This window comes from Gossypium arboreum, chromosome 9 (assembly GCF_025698485.1).
Source record: "Gossypium arboreum isolate Shixiya-1 chromosome 9, ASM2569848v2, whole genome shotgun sequence".
Classification (NCBI taxonomy): Eukaryota; Viridiplantae; Streptophyta; class Magnoliopsida; order Malvales; family Malvaceae; genus Gossypium; species Gossypium arboreum.
Window position 1 is genome coordinate 35,259,446 of NC_069078.1, and position 20,253 is coordinate 35,279,698.

The 20,253-nt window shown below is 35.1% G+C and overlaps 1 non-coding gene across 1 annotated transcript; it reads right to left on the reverse strand.

Annotated features, from left to right (window-relative positions):
- Positions 1–17,755: 17,755 nt before the first annotated feature.
- Positions 17,756–17,864, reverse strand: LOC128281201 (small nucleolar RNA R71). The gene has a single exon (XR_008271414.1). It is a non-coding gene; the product is annotated as a small nucleolar RNA R71 (small nucleolar RNA).
- Positions 17,865–20,253: the final 2,389 nt, after the last annotated feature.

Below are 20,253 nucleotides of genomic sequence, written 5' to 3' on the forward strand. Positions count from 1 at the left end.
TAACAATTTCGTCCCTACTCAATTAGCCTCTCAATTGAGCTGTTTTTTCTCAATTAACACTTTATTCTATCACCTTAAACTAGTTTAGAACCTTTAGGAATCAAAATTTCTGCAATAGACTTTAATTCCAAACATTTTCACAATTAGGTCCTAAAAATCAATTTCTATTGAAATTACCTAATAAAATCATCTCATAAATAAATTAAAGCTTTAATTTCATTCTATTTCATCATAAACTTCCAGCACTCAACCATGGTGACTTTCAATTTCATCCATGAAATCAAAAACTAATGAATTTAATAGTAGGACCTAGTTCTAAAAGTCTTAGAAACACAAAAATTACAAGAAAAAGGCAAGGATTAACTCACTTGGTGCAAGAATTATGGAATACCAGCTTAGAGAACCCTCCTATGGCATTTTTAGCTGCTGGAATTGAAGAGAAATGAAGAGAAATCTAGATATTTCCTATTTAGTCCTAGCTTTATTTAGTTAATTTTGCCCTTAATTTATCAATTTTTCTGTTGATTTCATGCCCTTGCAGTCCAGCCCAAATAAATTTTGGGTCTAATTGCCTTTTACAATTTAGTCCTTTTCATTTAATTAACTATCCAAACATTAAAATTTCCCTAACGAAATTTTAATACCACAGTACTAACATTTCATAAATATTTATAAAATTATTTTCGACTCGGTTTTACGAGATAGAGGTCCCGATACCTTATTTTACCCAATTTCTTCAATAATTTCTTTTTCTAACTAACCACTAAATCGGCAAAATTTTTCTATCAATATTTTCATACGATTTTCCTATCATATCAATTTTCATGTAAAAATATTGAAATAAATTTCTCTTTAAATCGGATTTGTGGTTACGGAACCACTATTCTGATAACCTTGAATTTAGGCCATTACAATTCTCTCCCCCTTTTAGGATTTTCGTCCTCGAAAATCTTACCAGTAAAGAGGTTTGGGTATTATTTCCTCATTGCCTCCTCCGGTTCCCATGTCGCTTCCTCAATCCCGTGCTTTTGCCATAATACTTTCACCAAATTTATCTTTTTATTTCTAAGCTCTTTTGTCTCCCGTGCCAATATCTTGATCGGTTCTTCACTTTAAGTCATATCCGGTTGAATCTCCACTTCTATCGGAAAAATAACATGTGAAGGATCTGATCGATATCGTCGTAACATAGATACATGAAAAACATTATGGATTCTATCAAGCTCCGGTGGTAATGCCAATCGATAAGCGACCAGTCCAATTCTTTCTATGATTTCATATGGCCCGATAAATCTTCGACTCAGTTTAACCTTTCGACCGAATCGAAGAACTTTCTTCCAAGGAGACACTTTCAGGAATACCTTGTCACCGACTTGAAATTCAATCTCTTTTCGTTTAAGGTCGGCATATGATTTTTGACGATCGGAAGCTGCTTTTAGACTATCCCGAATAACCTTTACTTTTTCTTCTGTTTCCCGGATCAAATCAACCCCATGTATCTTCCTTTCACTGAGTTCTTTCCAATATAATGATATTCTACATTTTCTACCATACAAAGCTTCATACGGAGTCATTTTAATACTGGACTGATAACTATTATTGTAAGCAAATTCAATCAAAGGTAGATACCTCTCCCAATTACCTTCAAACTCTAGTAACAACATCGAAGCATATCTTCCAATAATTAATTACATGCTTAGATTGACCATCTGTCTGAGGATGAAATGCAGTGCTGAAACACAACTGAGTACCCAAGGCTTCTTGCAATTTGTCCCAGAAACGAGACGTAAATCGGGGATCTCTATCTGATATAATAGAGACAGACACTCCATGTAGCCTGACAATCTCAGATATATATAGTTTAGCTAGTTTATCTAAAGAATAATCCATATGTACCGGAATAAAGTGCGCTGACTTTTTCAATCGGTCAACAATCACCCAAATGGCATCTTTTTTCCTTGGAGACAAAGGTAACCCCGATACAAAATCCATAGTGATTCTTTCCTATTTCCATTCCGGTATAGTAATTGGCTGAAGTAACCCCAAAGGTACCTGATGTTCATCTTTAACTTGCTGACATATTAAACACCTTGATACAAACTCAGAGATATCATGTTTCATTCCCGACCACCAGTACATCTTTTTCAGATCATTATACATTTTATTACTCCCCAGATGTATAGACATAGTACCGCTGTGAGCCTCGCGTAGAATCTTTTGTATGAGCTCTGAATTCTGAGGTACACATACCCTACCTCTGAATAATAAACAGCCATCAGAACCAATCTAAAATTCAGAATCATTACTTGACTCACACTGTGCCCGTTTAACCTGTAACTTCTCATCATTCTTCTGAGCTTCACATATTTGCTGTAAAAATGTCGGTTTAGCTCTCAATTCAGCTATGATAGAACCATCATCAGTTAGTGACAACTGGGTATTCATAGCTCGTAAAACAAATAGAGATTTCTAGCTCAAAGTATCAGCTACAACATTAGCTTTACCCAGATGGTAATCAATAATCAAATCATAATCCTTTATCAGTTTAAGCCACCTGCGCTGTCTCAAATTCAAATCTTTCAGTGTCATCAAATATTTCAAGCTTTTATGATCAGTATAAATATGACATTTCTCACCGTACAAGTAATACCGCCATATCTTCAATGCAAATACAATAGCAACTAATTCAAGATCATGTACTGGGTAATTTCTTTCATGTGGTTTAAGTTGTCTTGAAGCATAGGCTATTACTTTACCTTCTTGCATCAAGACACAACCTAAACCATTTAATAAGGCATCACTGTAGATAAAAAAATTCCTTACCCGGTTCAGGCTGCACTAATACAGGTGCTTTCGTTAGTAGATCTTTCAATCGGTTGAAACTTTGCTGACATTCATCAGTCCACTCGAACTTTACATCTTTCTGGTTCTGAATGTTGTTTTTGGTACGTCTGACTCCTTTACCCGTAACTGATAATAACCTGATCGAAGATCAATCTTTGAAAACACAGTAGCACCTTTCAGCTGATCAAATAAATCATCAATCCGGGGTAACGGGTACTTATTCTTTATGGTTACTTTATTAAGCTGCCGGTAGTCGATACACAATCTCAAAAACCCGTCTTTCTTTTACACAAACAGAACCGGAGCACCCCAAGGTGAATGACTCGGTCGGACAAAACTCCTGTCAACAAGCTCTTGCAACTATGTCTTTAACTCCTTTAATTTTGTAGGAGCCATCTGGTACGGAGCTATGGAAATCAGAGTAGTTCCCGGAATCAAATCTATAGAAAATTCCACTTCTCTTTTTGGTGGCAACCCTGGTAATTCCTCTGGAAACACATCAAAAAATTCACATACTATTAGCCTTCACAGATCCTTGACTCAGATACCTTGGTGTCGAGTACATAAGCCAAGTAAGCATCATACCCTTTTTTGATATACCTCTGTGCTGCCATTACTGAAATCACATCAGATAACCCCTCTGTTTGATCAGATTTAACCTGGAGCAACTCACCATTCTGACATTTTAGCACAATATATTTTTGTCTATAATTTACTACTGCATCATGATGGGTTAACCAATCTATGCCCAATATCATGTCAAATTCATCAAATGGCAGTAACACCACTATTCCGATAACCTTGAATTTAGGCCATTACAATATACCTGTACTATCTCATAACATAACCATATATACTTATTCTGCTTATTGGCTTACCCCTCGGGTTTTCTGTCAAGTTATTCGATAATTTACCCGTTGAACATTTGGTATACCATCAGATACATTGGAATCTCGCACCTAAGTGCCCCATATATAGCCAATGCTAGCTCATATCACATATCACATGTTGCTCGCTTTCGAGCTACTTACGGGTCTGCTCACACAAGCTGTTGGTCAAGAAGTAGCTACAGGGGTTGCTCACACAAGCTATTAGGTATCCGCAACACGTGCCGGACTACCCAGCACCGGTAGAACATACAAGACAAGCACCTGGACCGCCATAACATGTGTCACATATATCATGAACCTAGACCACAACTCATGAGCTCAGATTACATAGTTCCTAGTGACATGTCACTTGTATCCTAAACTATTCCTAAGGTTCAAATGGGATTTCCTTAATTACACGCCTTCGTTGAACTTGTCTAGAGGACCAATCATATAACTCATGATAATGATTAATCACATAATTCTTCATAATCATAATAATAAATATAATCACATTTAAACATGAAATTACAACTCATCACAATGTCATCAAGTATCATAGACATATTTTTTATCATATCGTTACATAGTGTATCATAAAATCTCATGGTCATTTCTGTAATACCGTACTCCATAGCATTCGCATTTCATTTTAATAATAAGGCATTTATCGCAATTTTATCAATTAAATATTTATACATGTACAACTAAATACTTATTAAACATACGAACTTACCTCGATACCAAAAATGGTGAAAAAGACTTAACCGTCAAATACGCGTTTTTCCACTGTTCTAGGTCCAAACCTCATTTTCCTTGATCTAAAATATCACATTTAGCTTATTTATTAGTCATATTATTCATTGTGACCCAAAAATCATATTATGGCAAAATTACATTTTTGCCCCTAAACTTTGTCATATTTACATTTTTACCCTTAGGCTCGAAAAATGATTTTTATTCAATTCTTTGTACTTTAAGCATAGCTGAACCATTTTCACAACTATAACAGCCCACAATTTTCACTAGAACACACTTTTACTATAATTTAGTCCTTTTAAGCATTTTCACCAAAAATCACTTAGCAAAGTTGTTTCTCCAACCATAAACATGCATAATATACCATTAAACATCAAATTGCACAAATTTCTAACATGGGTCAAACCCTAGACCTTCATCATAACTCAAATAAATGGTAGATCTTGTTACAAGGATTTCGAAAACGTAAAAATCATTAAAAACGTGGCAAGAACGGACTTATAATCAAGCTTGGAAGCTTGGAAAACCCTAGCCATGTCAAGCTTGGAAGCTTGGAAAACCCTAGCCATGGTTTCTTCATGTAAAATTCGGCCAAGGAAGAAGATGGACAAGAAATTTTGGCTTTTATTTTGTTTTTAATTCATTTTAATTACTAAATGACCAAAATGCCCCTAACTTAAAATATTCTATTTCACCTATTTCATGTCCATTTTTGTCCAAAAAATTAACCAATGGTCTAATTACCATTTAAGGACCTCCAATTTAAAATTTCATAGCAATTAGACACCTCTAGCTTCTAGAACTCAAGTTTTGCACTTTTTACAATTTAGTCCTTTTGACTAAATTGAGTGCCTAAACGTCGAACTTTTCGAACGAAATTTTCACAAAATCATTCTGTTTGTATACCATAAAAATATAATAAAAATAATTTTCTTCTCGTCGAATTTGTGGTCCCGAAACTAGTGCTCCGATTAGGCCCAAAATCGGACTGTTATAATGTGTGCCAGTAATGCTAGTGTCCTACATCTCACATTGCTTTTTCCGTATGTTATTTCCTCTATATCATCATCCTGGTGTTTGGTTTGGAGTGCAAGTAATAGTTCAAGCCTACTTTCAACGTAGAAACACATGTACGACATAATTATCTTTATTGAAACTTATTTTCGTAATCCGTTTAATGCCATTTAAGAATTATAAAGGGAAGTATAAATGAGTGTATTTGAATTAATATTTAGATTTGCAGTAACTAAAATTAATTCTAATTAAACTAAAATATTGAATATTTTCATTTATTTTAATATATTCTAGTCTAATATGGTTATAACACTTCCTATAAATGCTAGTTTTTTCCCTGTGAATCTTGTTCGAAATTAATTTTACAAAACAAATATAACTAGTAACATCAGATTCGCGTAGTATGGCAAGCCTTAATGTTTATTCTGTCTTAGTGGTTTTATTCTTAACTTATGGGCCAATAATGGCTACAAAAGAGAATGGCTATATTATTAAGGAAAATAATTGTGAAACTAAAATGGGTTTGCCCTGTGTTCTAGAAGCTTTCACAACTATTTTCAAGACAGGGAGTATTTCTAACAAGTGTTATGGTAAACTTGTTGTGTTGGGAAAAGTTTTCCACTCAGCATTAGTAAAGAGGACTCTTGAAAATCCTCTATTCAAAGACCTAAATCCAGTGATAATTATAGCGAAGAGCATTCAGACATGGAATAATTGCCTTGCATTGATCGATTCACCATCTCCGTTTGCTTAAGGATATAGGATTGCTGAAGCTAACAAATGGTTATAGGACGTAATGGGCCCAAAATTTTTTTTCATCTTTATTTTTTATATTGTTTTGAAAGCTTCATTAAAATGAGTCATTAAATTTAAGCCCAGGGAAATTATATTTAGTTGTACGAAAATTAAATGGTTCTAGAGAAGCCATTACTTAATGCACTATGATTTTATACAGGCCATTATTTTTAATTTTATAGCATTGGAACTCGATAACCATCTCAAATCGAGCACTAGATATTGTTTCACATTGTTTAAATTGACACAAATATAATTATTATAAACATTAAGGTCATTTCAGTAATGTGGAATTGGAATGTTCTAGCATGGTGTGAAATTAAAACAATCTCGATTCCTTGAAAGTCTTTATACAATTTAAATTCACATTGCCTTTAAGGGAAAAAACCCTTGACTTCTCGAAGCTATGAAAGGACACATATCGTGCCAGGAAATATCCTCCAAGGGACATGCACTATAATTTGTAATAGTTCCTTGCCTATAGACTCTTTTGTTTCGTTTTTCATTTTCACTCCTTCAATACTAATCTATTAGTTGTGACTTCTTTCTTTTTCGTAGAGGAGAGGCAATCTTGAAATCCTCGTCGCAAGTGATGTAACGCTTTAAAGTCTTAACTTAATTTCCTTATTCTTCTTTCTTTTGGTTACTTTTCTTATTAAGATCGAGAATGAAACTCCAAATATGCCGGTGACATACGTCTCACATTCTCCCTATTAAAAAATGTTCAATTTATATAAAAACTAAATCCTATCCATTATTTGGGCAATACCTACATGAGTTATAGAAATTTAACATTATTTGTTGTTTCCAATTTAACTCTCTAAGAGAATTTTTCATTTTCCAAGTTCCATTACTTATTCCACTAAAAGCTTCCATTCATATTTCAGTAAAATTGGGTCGGAACACTTACAACTAAAAAGTTAACGTAGAACGAAGAATACAATAACTGAATTGGAGTCCCACGATAAAGACATACATCAACTTAATTTCAAAACGGGAAATATTTTTGATGAATTAATTTTGAATTTCAATCATTTAGTTGCCATTTTCCATTTTACAAATATTATAAATATGATAAAAACTTTTTAACAACAACAAGGTCATAAGATTTTACACTTTGCATAATTATTTCTACATTGTGGCACATACATATCACTAGTAGAGGAATCTAGTATAGCTCATTCAATTTTACGATGCACATGAATTTTTAACTATCAACATGCATACACAACTTCAAAATATTAGAAAAATAGGATGACACACATAACAAATATGTGTGCTAGTAATGCTAGTGTCCTATATCTCACATTGCTTTTTCCATATGTAATTTCCTCCATTTATCGTCCTCATGTTTGGTTTGGAGTGGACATAATAGTTCAATCCTACTTTCAACGCAGAAACACATGTACGATATAATCATCATTATTGAACCTTTATTGAACCTTATTTCCTTGATCCATTTAATGCAATTTAAGAATTATAAAGGGAAGTATAAATGTGTATTTTAATTAATATTTAGATTTGTAGTAATTAAAATTAATGCTAATTAAACTGAAATATTGAATGTTTTCATTTATTGTAACGTATTCTAGTCCAATGCGGTTATAACACTTCCTATAAATGCTAGTCTTTTTCCCTACGAATCTTGTTCGAAATTAATTTTACAAACCAAATTTAACTAGTAACATCAGATTCAAGTAGTATGGCAAGCTTTAATGTTTATTGTAACACCCCAAATCTTGAATAACTATTTTTTCATGGTTGTGACACAACTGTGTGTCTGCTTTAGTGTTTAAGTGTTCTGGGAAGTCTCTGAGAAGTCTTGGGTTCAAGCCTTAGCTTGTGCAAAAATTTTGTTTCTTACTTGATTAAACCCTATCTCTAGTCAGCAGGCTTTTAAATTAATGTGTTTATAACATGATAGAATGGGCCTCCTGGTCTAAGGGATAAGTGGCGTATGGTTGTTACTTGAGGTCTGAGGTTTGAATCCTGGTGGGGGTAGTGGAGTGTTTCATTTTGCTACAAGTGCCGTGGAAGTGTCCTAGGTTGACTGAAACTGAGTGTTTGAGGAGTGTGAGGAGTTGTGGCCGAATTTTAAGAGCTTGTTGGAGGGGATTTCGGCTGTTAAGGGGTACGAGTAGTTGGGTTATGGTTGAGCGATCTTAGGAGCATTTTCCTAGGGGGATTTGAGGAGAAAAGTTAGGGAAATTTGAAGTGTGGAAGAGTTGGTGCCGAAATGGTATGCTAAGCCACTCAGAATTTGGCTTTGGTGGGATTACTTTCCTTTTCGGCTGAAGTGAGCATTTTGGATTATTTTTCTCTCCTTTGAGAGTCGAATTGTGCTTAGGGAATTTTGGGCAGTGTTTATTCGAGTTTGCATTTCGCACTCCTTCCCTTTTTTGCATCTTTTGCTTTGGCTGATTAACTCCTCTTCTCCTATCATTTCTTTTTCCCTTTCTCCTTGTTACCTTGGCCGAATACCTCATCACCTGTCTCTATTTCTTTTATTTTTGATTTTGGCAAGAGCTCATTGACTCCTCTTCTCTTCTTTCTCAAGTAGCTCCTTCTTTGGCTGAATACCCTTTTCCTTCCCCCTTCTCAACTTTGTTGGGTATCAACATCTCCCTCTCCTTGCACTTTGTTACATTTGCTGAATACTTCTCCCCCTCTTTGCCTCTAGTCTTTTAGTTTTTGGGAAATTTCTCCCTTATTGTTGTGGTGTTTTCTTCTGGCTGTCGAATCCTTGGCTTATAGTCGAACACCCTGCTTTTATCGCCATCTCTATTTGGGCTCACAGGGTGCAATTATTACATCTTGTGCCTCGGTTCAAGTGTGTACTTTTGAGGTAGGCCGATCACTTCTATTCCCTATTCTAAGTTTACACTTTCGGTAAGTTACTATACACTTGGTTCAATGACTTGTGTGTATGGTAATAGTTAACAAGTTGCGATTGGAATGCAGGTAGCCTTTAAGGGTTGTAAGCGATCTCTTGCAATGGTTTTAGTGTGATCGATCAAGGTGAGCGATAGGTAATCTTTTAAACAAGTATTGGCTAGGGTTCTTTTCAATTTGTTTGATAGGTGATTAACCGAAACTTTTGATTGTGATAGGTTTGGAGTACTCATGGGCTAGTAGCGCACTTTCGCAATCAAGGTCTATAAAAAAACGTTGCCCTAATCGTAAATCAGAAAAAGTCAAAATAAGTGACTATCTATGCCACACGGGCATGCTCTCGCTCATGTGGTAATCTAAATGCCTAAACGTGAGTGTAAGATCGTTGAGGCCATCAATGAGTGATTTCATGGGCCGATGCTGATTTGTGCCAATTTGGGCCGAAATAGGCCGTGTGGGCCACACGGGCATGTGGGCCCCACACAAGTAAACCATACGGACGTGTGGAGAATGTTGGACCAGGTCATGTAATCCACACGGCCAAGACCATTTCTGGGCTATGTGGGCCACATAGGCGTATGGGCTTTATGCCCATTTTCACTATTTTTTTGCACGGGTCACCCTAGATGATTGTGGACCTACTGTTGGGTCGGTAAGTATACCTAGATCCCCAAAATTTATAAAATGACAGTTATGCCCTTATGTGCTAAAATAACTATTATGCCCTTATGAGATGTATGACTAATTGAGCGTGCCATTTTATATATAATGCATACATGTATGATATTATGATATGTTGCATGGGGGGTTTATTATGATTGGAGGAAGTGTACTGTACTGGCAGCTCTACTGCAAATACTGTTTAGTGCCGCAACCGGTGCTATTTTGGAGTGTAGGGATAGGTGGGTTGATTTTATCCCCACATGGAGTGTAGGGCTGGACGGAGTGGAGTGTAGTGGTTTGTTGGGTAGGATTCCTAATTGCATATCTGTACTATTACTGTTACTGAAATGGGCTAAGGCCCACACTGATACTGATACTGTAATGGACTAAGGCCCAAACAGAAACTAAACTAATATTGATACAGGCTTAGGCCCAGACTGTATTTTCCTACTGCATGATTGATTGCATGTTTTTAAGGAATTACACATTGAGTTTTCCTAAACTCACCCTTCTGTTTATCTGCTCAGGTAATCCCCAGTCTTAAGCGGGTCGGTGCTGTGAGGGACTCAAAGGTGGCCACACAACTGCTTGGACTTCTTTATTTAATTTTAAATTACAAGTATTTTAATTTAGGTATCTTTTTATGTAATAAGGCCTCTATAAATTTTTAATATTTAATTTGGGCTTTTAATTATTTTGGTTCATAGGTGCTAGTAGTAGGATAAGATGCATTTTTCAAAAGACTAATGTTTTCCAAACATACCAAGAATACGTAATTGTTTAAGAGCTTCCGCAAGAGACAACGTTTTAAAAATTAAATACGTTATCATTAAGAATACGTAACAAATGTAAATATAGAAAAAGGGTTTTCTTTCGATATCAAGCTTTGTGGAAAACACTCCTATAAGACATCGCCAGATTCAACCATAACGTCTAGACCGAGTTTGGGGTGTTACATTTACTCCATCCTAGTGGTTCTATTCTTAACTTGCGGGCTAGTAATGACTATGAAGGAGAACGAACATATTATTAAGGAAAATAATTTTGAAACTAAAATGGGTTTGCCCTGTGTTCTAGAAGCTTTCATGACTATTTTCAAGACAAGGAGTATTTCTAACAAGTGTTGCGGCTAACTTGTTGTGTAGGGAAAAGTTTGCCACTTTGCATTAGGAAAGAGGACTCCTGAAAATCCTCTATTTAAAGACCTAAACCCAACGACAATTATAGTGAAGAGCATTTAGAGATGGAATAATTGCCTTGCATTGATCGATTCACCATCTCCATCTACTTAAGGATAAAGGTTTGCTTAAGCTAACAAACGGTTACAAGACGTAATGGGCCCAAAATTATTTTTTGTCTTTAGTTTTGATATTGTTTCGAAAGCTTCATTAAAATGTATCATTAAATTTAAGCCCAGGGAAATTATATTTAGTTGTACAAAAATTAATTGGTTCTAGAGAAGCCATTACTTAATACTCTATGATTTTATACAGGCCATTATTTTTAATTTTATAGCGTTGGAACTCGATAACCATCTCAAATCGAGCATTAGATATTGTTTCACATTGTTTAAATTGACACAAATATCATTATTATAAACATTAAGTTCATATCGATAATGTGGAATTGGAATGTTCTAGATGTAACAACCCGTTTTCTGTGAAATCAGAACAGTTGTTTCGGGACCACAAACCGGAAGTTGGGAATTTCCTTTTAGTATTATTTTATGGTCTATAGCATGATAGTATTACCGTATAAAAATTTTGTTACCGTTTACATGTTCAATTTGATAAAAAGGATTAAATTGTGTAAAGTGCAAAAGTTAAGTTCTAATAGCTAAAGGTATTAAATAGCTATATAAATTTAAAGTGGAGGCCCTTATATGGTAAATAACCCGAAATGTGTAAGTGGAATGTCATGGCTTGGTAAACTTGTATATTGATATAAATTTAAAGGTTAAGTAAGTAATTAAGTAAATAAAGACAAAATTTAATAAAATAAAGCCAAGTATCACCTTTTATGATCTTTCTTCAATCGAATAGCCAAGAAAAAGAAGTCATTTTTTCTTTGTAGGGTTCGGTAAGCTTGTTTCCATCAATTAGTTATGTGTTTTGTCCCGTTTATGATAATTTTTATGTTTTCGGGATCGTTATAGCTTAATCTAGCTAGCTCAGGGACTAATTTGTGAAACTATTAAAGTATTTGAGTTTTTCCATTGATGAAAATGTTAGGGTTTTGAAGTTTAATGGTAGAAAATAAATGGTTGTTGTTAGATAAACAACTTTTGTAAATGATTTTTTTTATGAAATTATCAATTAAGGATTGAATTGAAAATTGTGATAAATTGTGTGGTAAAATTATGAATTTGTGAAAAATATGGACTGCTATAAATATTTTTATAATTCGGCTAGGCTTGGGTAGGGATAAAATTGAATGAAATTCATTTTCCGAGCCTAGGGACTAAATTAAAAAATTAAAAGTATAGGTGTAAAATGGTAATTTTCCTAAAAATGTGTATTGGACTAAATTGAATATGAATTATATTAAATTGAGTTAAATTCATTCATACAGATTTAGTTTGACCTCGTACAGAGTTAGATCGGGGAAAGGAAAAGTATCAGATTAGTCGCCTTCGTATCTACGTACACTAGTCGAGGTAAATTCGTGTAATTAAATTGTGTAATTATATGCTTTAATTGAATTAGATGTATTTTATTTGCATTATCATCATATATGAATACCGATCGCATATCCGACTACGTACAATGATTACCGAGCCCGGTTTGAACTTTAAGAATTCGTAGGGTACAAATGACATGTCATTAGGGTTACTGATTTTAGCTTTTATGAGCTTACCGATATCAAATCGTATGAGCTTAACATTAATCAACTTAGAGGAGCTTACCGTCATTCAGCACAGATAAGCTTACCGTTATTCAGCTTGGTTACCGTTTATAGCTCGTATGAGCATACATGTACATGAATTAATGGATTACAGTTCAATACACCTCGTGTGTACTACACGTGTATCTAACGATATTCTAAATGGTTCAATGGGCACTGTTCTGTCACAAGATTACATGAGTTCAATACGAACTACTACAGGTATTTACATGATATATGTGAAAATTATTTGTACATGATATGTAGATACATGATATGCAAATTATATGTACATGGAAGTTTGACTAACATGGTTGATGAGGATATGTGTTTAGGCTTTTGTCCAAATTGAGTTTGGATAAGCTTTGTATGCTTACCTTAAATGTAACTAAATGGTAAGTTAAATTATATGTTATACTAACTTACTAAGCTTAAATGTTTACTCTATGTTATTTTTTGTGTGTTTTTAGTGATTTGGAAGCTTGTTTGGGTTGGAAGCTTATCGGAGCTATATCACACTATCAATCGACTCTTTTGGTGCATTCGGTTGTTTAATTTCGGTTATAATGGCATGTATAGGTTAATTTGACCAATGTTGGCTTATATGTGTTTTGTTGAGATTAGCCATTTGTTTGGCTTGTGTTATGGAATTTTGGATATGTGCATATTTTACTTTTTATGGTTGATGTATGGTTTGGTTCATGATTGAATGAAGAGTGGTAAAAAGGTAGCCTAATGTGCATTTCATATATGTGTTTTGAAATGTGAAGATTGATCATGAATTGGTATCTGGATATGTAAGGTATATAAGTTAAATATGTTAGTATGTGAAATAAATTTTGGCATCAAATGATATGTTTTGGAAGGTAAGTAATTTGGTAAGAAATGATGTAAATTTGCTTAATAAACTTTGGATGCAAATATGCATATAAGTGAGTTATACATTTGGATATATTTAATACATGAATATTCATATTATAAGTTGTCATTTTATCTGAAATTGAAAGGACATGCATTTAAGATGAGAGAGAATTTTATTAGTCATGGGTATCGAAAGAAGGATAGTGGGAGGATAAACTTGCCCAATAAGTTTTCCTTTTGTATTCACCTATATAAAGCCAACATATGTTTTCTAATCAAGTTTTCTACTTTCTTTAGAAAACTTAATTTTTTCTCCAAAAACATTCTCTACATTTTTTTTGAAAAACTCGAGAACTAAGACTTGCTTGAAGTATCAAGTTCGTTGTATTTAGAAAAGTCCACCGACGTTGGTACCGATGAAACTGAAGTTATTTTTATGATTAGTTATGGGGCCCTAAGGTTTTATTCTTTAGGGTTAGTTTAAAGGAAATAAGGAGGAAATTTTCAAATTTAGGTTTTCCTATTAACACTCTTGTGAGACATGTTTAGTTTATGGTAAAATGATTTGATAAGATAACTCTTCATGTTATAGCTCAATAAAATCTTGAAAGCTCCCAAGATAAGGACAATGGTCCTACTGTCTAAGCGTTTCTGCAACTTGTCTGATGAGTTCCTTCATACTCCTTGAGTGTGTTATGTTTTTATTCATGTATGGTATATAGTAAGTTTACCTATTCTATGAAGGTAAACTGTTTGCACCAAAGTAACGAATGCTTATTGTGAAAAGTCTGGTCTGACATGTAATACCCCTAACCCAAATCTATCACCGAAATAGGGTTACAGAGCATTATTGAAGTTTACAAATCAAACAGACAAAAAATGCAAACATTTCATATCATATAACTTTCATGCTAAAAACCAATCAAAATCATACATATTATTCCTTATACAAGCCCTCGAGGCCCAAAATACTCATTAGAAACAAATTAGGACTAAATCGAAAACTTAAAAAAAATTTGGAAACAATTAAAAACTCAATATTTGCTAAAATTTCGACATGGGTCGGGTAGTACTTAACACTGGAATTCCAAAAACATAAAAATTACAAGAAAAATAGACTAAATTGACTAACCAATTGAACTTGGAAACTTTGAAACCCCTGAGCCTTGCGTTTCCTCTTTCTTTCCCTTTTTCTTTTTCTTTCTTTCTTTCTGTTTTGTTTGGCTTCTTTCTTTTTTTTTATTACTTGTTTTATTATAATTATATAATATATATACTTAATATTTTATATTATAATATATATTTAATTTACAAATATCTTACCTAATTCTTTAGTCCCTTTAATTATTCTTTAATCTATAATTCAACTTTCACCCTATATGCACTTTAGTCCTTATACCTAATTACTCTTAATTCATGCAAATTCACTTAACGAAAACCTAATTAACTACACAACTAACTTCGTAAATATTTTTAATAAATATTTACGAGTTCGATTTACAAAAACAGAGTCCCGAAAATGCACTTTCTGACACCCCTGACTATCTGGTCGTTACATGACATATATGTATGAACATTATAAGAGCCTTGCTTCGTGTTGAGTTAATACTCGCATACTCTGAAAGGAACCATATGGTCTGAACAAAAAGGAAATGAAATCATGGCATAGCCTTTAATGATATGAGTATTGAACAGGTAGATAGCAATACATGACAAAGATTATGTAGCCTCTGGTAGGGCAAGTGTAATTGCAAACTAAATTGGCAAAGCATGAAAAAGGAAAAGAAATGTATGAATGATTTGATCTCTAAACATGGAGTAGGGTTTTTGGCCAACATGAAGAATTTTTTCTGTATGAATCTATGGGCGTAATGTATGCACCAAAGGATCTTAGTCTGCTATAAGGTCTATGTAAGTTTGACACTTCGCCAATGGCTGAATTGTACAAAGTCTACTTGTGTATAGTATTTTCCAACGGGCAAACTATGTGTTTCACTGAGTTGGGAAGGTTCATTTTTTTAATGTATGTATAGTTATCTTAGTGTCTACTCTGGAACTCACTATGTTCTATGAACTTACTCCGTTACATTTCTTTCTCCAAATCATTGAAGAAGTAAAGGTAATGAACCAAAATTTATACATATTTTTACCCCATGTTTAAAGCATTTTATGGATGATTTTCCATTAGAATTGGTGAATTCGATGCTCCTGATGCTTTAATTTCATATTTTATACTTAAGAGAGCATAGGAGAGTGAAAGGAACGAGAAAGGGGCCAAAAACGGAGAAAATGGGCCAAAGTACGAACTTTACACGGCCTAGACTTCTTTACACGGGTATCCCACATGCCCGTGCCATTCTAACAGGCTCGAGCACGGCTTGAAGTAACTGCACATAGGCGTGTCACAGGGGCGTGTCCATGCCGAGCCCAAGTTGAGTCCAATTCAGAAAAGGCTAATTTTGAGGGCTCATAGGCATTCCAAAGCCTATAAATACACCCTAGAAGAGGAGAAAAGGGGCACATAGAAGAGGGAGTAAAGAATTACTCCAAGGAAGCCGATTGATTCATCTCAGAAGCCGGATTCATCATCAAAACTAAAGATCTCTCCTCAATTCCCCTTCAGGAGTTTTGGGTTTTCTTTATGTTTTGTATTCTTTATTATTCTAAGATGTTTTCTTATTTAGTTATGAACTAAATCCCCTAAATACCTAAGGGGAATGAAACCTAAGACGAATCTTGTTATTATTTTCTGAATTGTATGATAAATATTTAACTTGTTCTTAATTATGTGTTCTTAATTCTTGTTTTGATATCTCAGGATACTGATTCAAGATAAGCTCTTATTTAGAGGAGGAATAAACCCTGTCTAAGAGTACATTTATCATAATTAAGCGGAGTTGATTGCGCGCCTAGACATAGGGTGACAAGATTTTGTCAGATTAGGGTGAAACCTAATAAGGGGATCCATAGATCGAGTTAATGCAACCCTAGAGTGTTAATTAGAGAAAAGTATCGGTTATTCAATCTAGGGATTAGACGTTACTAGTCTTGAATAGGGATAATAACATAACTTAGGGATCTCTACGGAACAAGTTAAATGAATTAATCGTCCGATTCGGAGCCAGAATAACAAGTACAGTATAGGTGGATTTTTCCTTAGGTATTGTCTTCACTCAATCGATTTTTCCAAAAGAAATTCCTCAATTCCATTCTCTGTGCGTTCTTAGTTTAGATAATTAGTTAATTAAAACAAAAACCTCTTTATTCTTAGGCTAGATAATAAAAAAATAGTCATTACTAGTACTTTTAGTTCCTTTGGGTTCGACAATCCGGTCTTCCTAAAACTATACTACTGTTCGATAGGTACACTTGCCTACATCACTATAATATTTAGTTTCAAGAACGAATAACTATAAATATTTAAAACCTATCACAAAATAACGCGATCAAGTTTTTGGCGTCGTTGCCGGGGAACTAAGATATTAGGAACGCTTAATTTTTATTACTTTAGCCATTTATTTTTCTTGCAATTTAATTTTATATTATTATCATTATTACTTACTTATTTACTTTTTCCTTCTCTTGGCAGGTTTTTATAGTTTATAACTAGAAGAAACCCGTCAGGGCCACTACTTTTTGACGAAGAAATCGATCGTATAGTTCGTAGAAACCAAAGAGAGGAATGGAGAAGCTTAAGATACACGGAGAACGAGTAAGAAGACGATACTCAACCCCCAACCAAAGAGATGGTTGAAAACCAAGGCAATCAGCTACCTCCTGCAATTGATGTTAATCAAAATGCTGCTCCACACACTATGTATGATTATGCTAAACCTTCTTTAACAGGAACTGAATCAAGCATAGTTAGACCTATTGTAGCTGCAAATACTTTTGAATTAAAACCTAACACTATTCAAATGATACAACAATTTGTTCAGTTTGATGGTTTGCAGGATGAGGGTCCCAACGCTCATTTAGCCAACTTCTTAGAACTATGCGATACATTTAAAATTAATGATGTTTCTGATGATGCCATGCGTCTTCGATTGTTTCCATTTTCATTAAGGAACAAAGCTAAACAGTGGTTGAACTCGTTACCACGAGGGTCAATTAATACTTGGGAACAAATGACCGAAAATTTTTTACTAAAATGTTTTCCACCTTCTAAAACGGCTAAATTACGTAATGATATCTCTTCTTTTGTGCAGATGGATTTAGAAACACTCTACGATGCATGGGAGAGATACAAAGACCTTTTGAGAAGATGCCCCCACCTTACCACTTTGGCTCCAAGTACAAACATTTCACAATGGTTTGAATCCTTCGACTCGGCAAATGGTTGACGCAGTTGCGGGCGGAACCATCAACAATAAACCACCAGAAGATGCCTATGAGTTTATAGAGGAGATGTCACTGAATAACTATCAGTGGCAAGTCATGAGGACAAAGCCAACGAAAATAGCCGGCGTTTATAACGTTGATTCAGTCACCATGCTCTCTAATCAGGTAGAACTCTTAAATAAAAAGATTGATGGTTTTCTTAATTCTTCACAGGTTCACCCAATAATGTAGTGCGAAACAAGTAGAGGTGGAACAAACCATTCAGAATACCAACCTTATGGCCACAACATGGATAACGAGCAATTAAACTACATGGGTAATAATCCTCGACCTCAAAACAATCCATATAGTAACACTTATAATGCAGGTTGGAGGAACCACCCCAATTTCTCGTGGGGCGGTCAAGGAAATCAAAGACCACAACATCCTCCAGGCTACCAACAACCACCCTACTAACAAGAAAAGATGCCAAACCATGAAGAGATGCTCTCAAAGTTTATATTAGTGTCAGAAACCCATTTGCAGAACACCGAGACAACAGTTAAAAATCAACAAGCATCGATCCAAGGGCTCGAAACTCAAATAGGCCAGCTTTCCAAACTATTCTCTGAATGACCACAAGGTAGTTTGCCAAGTAATACCAAACCTAACCTGAGGGAACAACTCAACGCAATTAATATTCAAGATGATGAAGGAGTCATTGAGCCTGAACCAGAACCGAGGCAAGAAACTGTGGTAAGCAAAGGTCAAGGTAAGGTAGATCAAAATACAAACCAACTAGTGACTGTTGAATATAAACCTCGTGTGCCATACCCCAACGCGACAAGGAAAGACCGCTAAGATGAACAATTTGGTAAATTCCTTAAACTCTTAAAAAAATTACATATTAACTTACCGTTTATTGAAGCTCTATCGCAGACGCCAAAGGCATTGAAATTTTTAAAGGAACTTTTAAAAAATACGTGGAAGTTGGACGAGGCGTCGCATGTGGAGCTGAACGCAGTTTGCTCGGGCATTCTCCAAAATAAACTACCCAACAAACTAAAAGACCCAGGGAGCTTTACTATTCCTTACTTAATTGGTAGTTTAGATGTTAGTCATGCATTAGCTGATCTAGGGGCTAGTATCAACGTCATGCCTTACAAAATGTTTAAGCAACTAGGTCTTGAGAAACCCAAACAGACTAGGATGAGCATCCAATTAGCAGATAAAACTATAAGATTCCCTAGAGGTATTATTGAAGATGTGCTAGTTAAAATCGATAAATTTATATTTCCCGTTGACTTTATCGTTCTAAACATAGAAGAGGATAGCAACACTCCCTTAATTCTAGGAAGGCCCTTTTTAGCAACTGCTAAAACATCATTGATGTTGGCATAGGTGAACTCACACTCCGGGTGGGAGATGAAACAATCACCCTTCAAGCTCGTAATTCTGGTAGCACATCAAGAATTGAAAGTGATCATTTAAACCATTATACTAAAACTAACAATATGGTGCAACCTACTTTGCAGAAAATGAGTCTGAATGAAGCACACGAGTCGTTCTCAAGCACTAGTAGAGGACCTATTCATGAAGATCGAAGATTACATTTCGAGGAACTCGATGAATGGCGGACACACAAACCAAAAACACCCGACAAACTAAAACTACGTCAAAACGAGGCCAATACCTCTCCAAATTAACTTAAGGTTGGTGATAAGGTCTTATGAGATGCCGTAGATCCCCACATTGTCACTACCACACCGAATGATGAAATCCCTCCCTCTTACGGTACTCAGTATTTTTCCATTCGGTACGGTGGAGGTGAGTCATCCTAAGTTCGGCACTTTTAAGGTAAACAACACCCAATTAAAACCTTATTTTGATGAGATTGATAGCAAGAATGAGGAGTATAAACTCCTCAAACCACCATAACCATTCACTGGAGAGGTAAATCGAGCTTAGACTATAAATAAGCGCTTCTCGGGAGGCAACCCGAGCACTAACAATATTAATTTCTTTAAATTTTGGTATTTAACTCCTAACTTACTAATAGAAATCTTGAATACAGGTGTTTCCACAGAGACACAGCCAAGCACACGGGCGTGCTTAAGGCTGTGTGAAAACAGGGCAAAAGATTTCCCCAACACGGGCTACAATTAAATGCCACGGCCGTCCGATATGGTTGTGTCGAGCCTGCCAAAATAACATAGGCGTGCAACACGCCTGTGTAGAAGAACCGTGGGCAAAACTATTAAAACAGCACGGGCATTTGACACGCCCGTGTGGAACATCCGTGGTCGAACCTATTAAATTAACACGGCCGTGGGCTTGCACACACGAGTGTGGG